The sequence below is a fragment of the Ovis canadensis genome, chromosome 5, assembly GCF_042477335.2.
Source record: "Ovis canadensis isolate MfBH-ARS-UI-01 breed Bighorn chromosome 5, ARS-UI_OviCan_v2, whole genome shotgun sequence".
In the NCBI taxonomy this organism is placed as follows: domain Eukaryota; kingdom Metazoa; phylum Chordata; class Mammalia; order Artiodactyla; family Bovidae; genus Ovis; species Ovis canadensis.
Genome location: NC_091249.1, coordinates 68,853,843 through 68,862,628, shown reverse-complemented (window position 1 = coordinate 68,862,628; position 8,786 = coordinate 68,853,843). Strand labels below are relative to the sequence as shown.

The 8,786-nt window shown below is 40.8% G+C and overlaps 1 pseudogene; it reads left to right on the top strand.

The window, feature by feature from the left end:
* The first annotated feature begins 1,125 nt into the window (after positions 1 to 1,125).
* On the top strand, positions 1,126 to 8,373 carry LOC138441616 (nicotinamide phosphoribosyltransferase pseudogene; annotated as a pseudogene).
* Positions 8,374 to 8,786: the final 413 nt, after the last annotated feature.

The following is an 8,786-nucleotide window of genomic DNA, read 5'->3' as shown; positions in this document are numbered from 1 at the left end:
GGAGAAATATTAATAACCTCATATATGCTTATGCTGCTGCTGTTGCTAAGTCGCTTCAGTTGTGTCTGACTCTGTGCAATTCCATAGACAGCAGCCTACCAGGCTCCCCCATTCCTGGGATTTTCCATGCAAGAACACTGGAATGGATTGCCATTCTTCACCAATGCATGAAAGTGAAAAGTGAAAGTGAAGTCATTCAGTCATGTCTGACTCATAACCTACCCAGCTCTTCCATCCATGGGATTTTCCAGGTAAGAGTACTGGAGTGGGTTCCCATTGCCTTCTCCAATATATGCTTATGACACCATCTTAATGGCAGAAAGTGAGGAGGAAATAAAGAGCCTCTTGATGAGGGTGAAAGAGGAAAGTGAAAAGACTGGCTTAAAACTCAGCATTCAAGAAATGAGGACATGCCCTCTGATCACATCACTTCATGGCAAATAGATGGGGAAACAATGGAAACAGTGACAGACTTCACTTCCTTGGGCTTCAAAATCACTGCAGATGGTGACTGCAGCCATGAAATTAAAAGACACTTGCTCCTTGGAAGAAAAGCTATGACCAACCTAGATAGCATATTTAAAATCAGAGACATTCCTTTGTCAACCAAGCTGTGGTTTTTCCAGTAGTCATATATGGATGTGAGAGTCAGACTATAAAGAAAGCTGAGTGCTGAAGAATAGATGCTTTTGAACTGTGGTGTTGGAGAAGACTCTTGAGAGTCCCTTGGACTGCAAGGAGATCCAACCAGTCCATCCTAAAGGAAATCAGTCCTGAATATTCACTGGAAGGACTGATGCTGAAGCTGAAAGGCCAATACTTTGGCCACATGATGCAAAGAACTTACTCATTGGAAAAGACCCTGATGCTTGGAAAGAATGAAGGCAGGAGGAGAAGGGGATGACTGAGGATGAGATGGTTGGATGGCATCACCAACTTGACGGGCATGAGTTTGAGCAGGCTCTGGTAGTTGGTGATGGATAGGTAAGCCTGGCACGCTGCAGACCATTGGGTCATGAAGAGTTGAACATGACTAAGGGACTGAACTGAACTCAGCTCAGTGAGTTTCCATTTCCCAGGGAGGATAATTGACACTCAGAGAGCCTAAATAGGGAAATCATTCAAATGTACAAGGGCGGCGATAAGGAAATACCCCTCATCCAAGGTAAGGATCAACGGCTGCACTTTGTTGGAGCAGCTGTGAAGAGATACCACACGCCCAAGGTAAGAGAAACCCAAGTAAGATGGGAGGTGTCGCAAGAGGGCATCAGAGGGTAGACACACTGAAACTATACTCACAGAAAACTAGTCAATCTAATCACACTAGGACCACAGCCATGTCTAACTCAATGAAATTAAGCCATGCCCATGGGGCAACCCAAGATGGGCGGGTCATGGTGAAGAGGTCTGACAGAATGTGGTCCACTGGAGAAGGGAATGGCAAACCACTTCAGTATTCTTGCCTTGAGAACCCCATGAACAGTATGAAAAGGCAAAATGATAGGATACTGAAAGAGGTACTCTCCAGGTCAGTAGGTGCCCAGAATGCTACTGGAGATCAGTTGAGAAATAACTCTAGAAAGAATGAAGGGATAGAGCCAAAGCAAAAACAATATCCAGCTGTGGATGTGACTGGTGATAGAAGCAAGGTCCGATGCTGTAAAGAGCAACATTGCATAGGAACCTGGAATGTCAGGTCAATGAATCAAGGCAAATTGGAAGTGGTCAAATAAGAGATGGCAAGAGTGAACGTCGACATTCTAGGAATCAGTGAAATAAAATGGACTAGAATGGGTGAATTTAACTCAGATGACCATTATATCTACCATTGCAGGCAGGAATCCCTCAGAAGAAATGGAGTAGCCATCATGGTCAACAAAAGAGTCCGGAATGCAGTACTTAGATGCAATCTCAAAAATGACAGAATGATCTCTGTTCATTTCCAAGGCAAACCATTCAATATCACGGTAACTCAAGTCTATGTGCCAACCAGTAACGCTGAAGAAGCTGAAGTTGAACAGTTCTATGAAGACCTATAAGACCTTGTAGAACTAACACCCAAAAAAGATGTCCTTTTCATTATAGGAGACTGGAAAGCAAAAATAGGAAGTCAAGAAACACCCGGAGTAACAGGCAAATTTGGCCTTGGAATACGGAATGAAGCAGGGCAAAGACTAATAGAGTTTTGCCAAGAAAATGCACTGGTCATAGCAAACACCCTCTTCCAACAACACAAGAGAAGACTCTACACATGGACATCACCAGATAGTCAACACAATTCAGATTGATTATGTTCTTTGCAGCCAAAGATGGAGAAGCTCTATACAGTCAGCAAAAACAAGACCAGGAGCTGCCTGGGGCTCAGATCATGAACTCCTTATTACCAAATTTAGACTTAAATTGAAGAAAGTAGGGGAAACCAGTAGACCATTCAAGTATGACCTAAATCAAATCCCTTATGATTATACAGTGGAAGTGAGAAATAGATTTAAGGGCCTAGATCTGATAGATAGAGTGCCTGATGAACTATGGAATGAGGTTTGTACATTATACAGGAGACAGGGATCAAGACCATCCCCATGAAAAAGAAATGCAAAAAAACCAAAATGGCTGTCTGGAAGGCCTTACAAATAGCTGCAAAAAGAAGAGAAGTGAAAAGCAAAGGAGACAAGGAAAGATATAAGCACCTGAATGCAGAGTTCCAAAGAATAGCAAGAAGAGATAAGAAAGCCTTCTTCAGTGATCAATGCAAAGAAAAAGAGGAAAAGAACAGTATGGGAAAGACTAGAGATCTCTTCAAGAAAATTAGAGAGATGAAGGGAACATTTCATGCAAAGATGGGCTCAATAAAGGACAGAAATGGTACGGATCTAACAGAAGCAGAAGATATTAAGAAGAGGTGGAAAGAATACACAGAAAAACTGTACAAAAAAGATCTTCATGACCCAGATAATCTCGATGGTGTGATCACTCATCTAGAGCCAGACATCCAGGAATGTGAAGTCAAGTGGGCCTTGGAAAGCAACACTACAAACAAAGCTAGTGGAGGTGATGGATTTCCAGTTGAGCTCTTTCAAATCCTGAAAGATGATGCTGTGAAAGTGCTGCACTCAATATGCCAGCAAATTTGGAAAACTCAGCAGTGGCCACAGGAATAGAAAAGGTCAGTTTTCATTCTAATCCCAAAGAAAGGCAATGCCAAAGAATGCTCAAACTACTGCACAATTGCACTCATCTCACATGCTAGTAAAGTATTGCTCAAAATTCTCCAAGCCAGGCTTCAGCAATACGTGAACCGTGAACTTCCTGTTGTTCAAACTAGTTTTTGAAAAGGCAGAGGAACCAGAGATCAAATTGCCAGCATCGTCTGGATAATGGAAAAAGCAAGAGAGTTCCAGAAAAACATCTATTTCTGCTTTATTGACTATGCCAAAGCCTTTGACTGTGTGGATCACAATAAACTGTGGAAAATTTGAAACAGATGGGAATACTATACCACCTGACCTGCCTCTTGAGAAATCTGTATGCAGGTCAGGAAGCAACAGTTAGAACTGGACATGGAACAACAGACTGGTTCCAAACAGGAAAAGGAATACGTCAAGGCTGTATATTGTCACCCTGCTTATTAACGGACTTTTGGTCTCAGAGGGAGAGGGAGAGGGTGGGATGATTTGGGAGAATGGGAATTCTAACATGTATACTATCATGTAAGAATTGAATCGCCAGTCCATGTCTGACGTAGGGTGCAGCATGCTTGGGGCTGGTACATGGGGATGACCCAGAGAGATGTTGTGGGGAGGGAGGTGGGAGGGGGGGTCATGTTTGGGAATGCATGTAAGAATTAAAGATTTTAAAATTAAAAAAAAAATAAAATAAAAAAAAATTCTATGCAGAGTACATCATGAGAAACGCTGGATTGGAAGAAACACAAGCTGGAATCAAGATTCCCGGGAGAAATCTCAAGAAGCTCAGATATGCAGATGACACCACCCTTATGGCAGAAAGTGAAGAGGACCTAAAAAGCCTCTTGATGAAACTGAAAGAGGAGAGTGAAAAAGTTGGCTTAAAGCTCAACATTCAGAAAACGAAGATCATGGCATCCGGTCCCATCACTTCATGGAAAATAGATGGGGAAACAATGGAAACAGTGTCAGACTTTATTTTTGGGGCAGCAAAATCATTGCAGATGGTGACTGCAGCCATGAAATTAAAAGACGCTTACTCCTTGGAAGAAAAGTTATGATCAACCTTGATAGGATATTCAAAAGCAGAGACATTACTTTGCCAACTAAGGTCAGTCTAATCAAGGCTATGGTTTTTCCAGTAGTCATGTATGGATGTGAGAGTTGGACTGTGAAGAAGGCTGAGTGCCTTAGAATTGATGCTTTTGAACTGTGGTGTTGGAGAAGACTCTTGAGAGTCCCTTGGACTGCAAGGAGATCCAACCAGTCCATTCTCAAGGAGATCAGCCCTGGGATTTCTTTGGAAGGACTGATGCTAAAGCTGAAACTCCAGTACTTTGGCCACATCATGCGAAGAGTTGACCCATTGGAAAAGACTTTGATGGTGGGAGGGATTGGGGGCAGGAGGAGAAGGGGACGACAGAGGATGAGATGCCTGGATGGCATCACTGACTAATGGACGTGAATCTAAGTGAACTCTGGGAGTTGGTGATGGACAGGGAGGCCTGGCATGCTGCGATTCCTGGGGTCGCAAAGAGTCTGACATGACTGAGCAACTGAACTGAACTGAAGTAAATAGCAAAGATGAGATTATATGTACAGATCCTTTGGCTCCATGGTGATGAGCTAATCTATATACTTTCTCCATATCCTTGACAAATCTCAGAATTTTTCAAATTGTGCCTCATGCCATCTATATCAGGCTCACCTGGGAGTACATGCTAAAGCACAATTTCTACAGTCTTTTACTCACTTTCCAAATTAGAGTCTCTGGGGAAAATAAGATAAAGTGAGTGAAAGTGTTAGTTGCTCACTTATGTTCAACTCTTTGTGACCCCATGGACTGTAGGCCACTAGGCTCCTCTGCCTATGGAATTCTCTAGGCAAGAAAACTGGAGTAGTTTCCATTCCTTTCCTCAAAGGATCTTTCCAAACCAAAATTGAACCCAGTTCTACATTGCAGGCAGATTCTTTACCATCTGAGCCACCAAGAAAGCAAGTCCCAAAGATCAAAATTTTTAATTTACTCCAAAGATGACTTTTTAAAAATGGTACTATTTGAGAACTGGTGTGGCTAACAGGTAGGGTCATGATTTTGAGAATAATACAGTAGAAAGACTGTGATGTCATAAATCAGGTGACCTGGGTTTTAATACCACCCTGCAATGGACAAGTTACTTCACCTTTTTGGTCTATGTAATCCCATTTGTAAAGGGACGGTATTAGATCAGATGCCCATTGTAACATTTTGCAAGTGCTTGAAATAGACCCCCACAATATAGGCAATATTAGTTCAGTAAGACTAATTGTTTGCAGTGCTGGCTACTGTATTTCAAAGAGACTTTCACTTTGTGGAATAGAGTCAAAGTTGGTCAGCACCACAGCCAGTCAAGAGCACTTGGGTCCTTCCCTGGCTTTCAGTACTCTTCTAGGCATAATTAAAGATGGGTGAGTGAGGGCTGCCATTCCAAATGTGCCACGGTTGAAGCACGGAGGTAGATTCTTCTAACCAGCAGCATATTTCATGGAAGACAAGTGATATTTTCTATCTGAGAAAGCAGGGACTTTAAGAACTGACAGCAACAGCTCCCTAATCTATTTCAGCTAAGAGGTAATCATTTCCAATCTCAGAAACCATTCCTGCAAATCCAACAGCACGCATTTCATTTGTGGCTCACACAACTGTACTACTGGCCTTTATAAGAGAAGTAAATAGGTCCTCAGTGGCTGCTTTGTATTGCCAATTAGCTAATCTGTTGGCAGAATCTTGCATCTGCATATGCAAATACACGTTTAGCAACACACCGTAGTATGCTGGGACACATTTCATTTTGCAGACATTATTTTGGGGGCCTGGAAGAAAACGCAGTCTTTATTTTAACTTGCAGTGACTTGTCCAGTGTTTTCCATACCAACATGTGTTTGATATGTAGGTCCCAAAATAAACAGCTAATGAATATTCAGGTGTGATGAATGCAATCACAGAAAGAGCCAAGAATAGACCATCAGAGTGCAGACTCCTACGTCCCATCTGTAACCATTAGGATAACAGGACTACACTGCCACTAGTGAGGCACAGAGTCATTCATTTAACAAATAGCTATCACTGCACATTATGTATGAGCTACTGAAATAAACAGCAGTTTTTAATTTCAAGGAGGAAAAAATACCTGAAAGTAGAGAACAATTGCTTAGCAATATTTATTCAACAAATATTTATTGAGTACATACTTCATATGTGTGAGATACTGATACAGGCACTGAAGATTCCAGCAACATTTTTTTTTAAGTGCTAAAAATCATTTCCCTTGCAGACTTTATGTTTGAGGAAGACAAACAAAGATTAAATAAATATGAAATGTAGAGTATGATAGATTGTGATGAGTACTAAGAAAGGATGGCAGGAAGGATGGGACCAAGAAGAAAAGAGACTGACTTAAGATCAGGAAAGTCCTACTAGGAAGATACAAGTTAGAATGTAGATTTGATAAAGATAAGAAAGTGAGCCATGGGGATGTCAGTGGGAACAGTGTTATAGGCAAGGAAAAGTGTTAAGTGCAATGTGTTAGGTGAGTGTCCAGTAATTTGAAGAATAGATGGGAGGCTTCTATGGCTAAATAGAATAAACTTTAAGAAAGGAGTCAGATAAGAGTATGCCCAATCATGTAAGATTTTATAAACCATAAAAAAAAGTGTTTGACTTTGACTCTGAGTAAGATGGGAAGCCACAGGAATTTGAGAAAAAGGTGATATCATTGAACTTTTATTTTAAAAGAAAGACGTTAGCCATTGAGCTGAAAGTAGACTAACGCAGAGAAGGGCAGAAGAAGGAAGTCCAGTGGGATGGGTGTTGCTATTAACAACTCTATGAGTGATGGAGGCATGCATTAGGGTAGCAGTGATGAAGCTGGTGGGAAATGGCTGGATTTCGGATGATTTACATGCAGAGCTAACATGATTTTTGAATCACCTCATTTTCATTTTGGAATATAATATACATGTATGTAAAACATAAATGCAACATCTATCAAATATGTAAACATCAGTTATCCCCCACCCAAGTTAATAAACACAACATTATCAGCACTCTAGACATTCCATATAGTTAGCACACTGGGAGAAAGACTGCATGTGCTGAGTAGAAGCAAGGGAAATATAAAAGAGACCGAAATCAAACTTCGTTGTTGTTCAGTGACTCAGTTGTGTCCAACTCTTTGCGATCCCATGGACTGTAGCAAACCAAGCTTCCCTGTCCTTCACTGTTGCTCAGAGTTTGATTTATAAATCAAATTTATAAAGATGAAAATTAAGGTCTTAAATAAAAAATTCACTAGATAGGATGAACAGTAGAATAGACACTGCAGAGTAAAAAGAGATGAACTTTATGTCTTTAATGAAAAGGGATGGAACTACACTCTTGAGAAATACAAGGGACATCTTCCAATAGAGGTAAAAACTGTTCCTGCTGACTCTGTCATTCTCAGAGGGAGAGGTCTCTTCACAGGAGGAAACACAGATTCAGGGTGTTACTGGCTAAAGAACTAGACTGAAACGATTCTTGTTCAGTCCTGAAATCTAATCACAGTGGCTACAAACACTAGAGAGCAAAAAAAATATGGGCCAAATATTTATTGTAAACTTCTGATAATCTAGAAGGCATGGTATACAAGTTATGTGACTTTGGCTACAGAGGAGTCTCTTTTTAAAGGACTGCTAGCACTGGAGCTTCTGCCCACTTTGTTAATGTCAAAGGAATAGACAGAGTAGCAGGAATTGCTTTAATTAAAAATATTATGGAACAAAATATTCTGTTCCAGGCTATTCTGTTCTAGTGGTAGAATACAGTACTGTAACAGCTTGAGGTGAAGATCATAAAAGGATGCTTTTGAACATAGAGAAATAGGGTTTTTATCAGCACCTAGATCTGTGGTCTGCAATAGCTATAACATTTATAATGTGTGAAAGAAAATAATAGTTAAGAATAATAGTTAAGACATTTAATTTTACCGAAGTGTGCAGCAGCACCACTAACAATCATAACCGGTTCTTGAAATCTTCTTGACCCTGGTACTAAAGACTAGGATATTTTAGGTAGGAAGTTCCACTACTGAGAACTCAAAGAGCTGTAGGTTGCTTCCAACCTCATCTTAGAATTAGTCAATCTGTTGTTTTGTTGTTGTTCAGTCACTAAGTCATGTCCAGCTCTTTGCAACCCCATGAACTAGCTACAGCATGCCAGGCTTCTCTGTCCCTCATTGTCTCCCAGAGTTTGCTTAAACTCATGTCTATTGAGTCAATGATGCCATCCAACCATCTCATCCTCTGTCGCCCCCTATTCCTCCTGCCCTCAATCTTTCCACATCAGGGCCAATGGGATGGTACAAATATAGTAGCTTAAAAGAGACTATGGAAGGTGAAATAAAGGAAGGAGAAATAAAAAAAAAATTGGAGTATTGAAAATGCTTTCTTTGGTTTTGGTGGAAGTTTTGCTACAGAAAATAGCAAGGTAAAATGCTTGAATTTTTCCTTCAAGTACACTGGACTGGAAGAAACACAAGCTGGAATCAAGTTTGCCGGGAGAAATATCAATAACCTCAGATATGC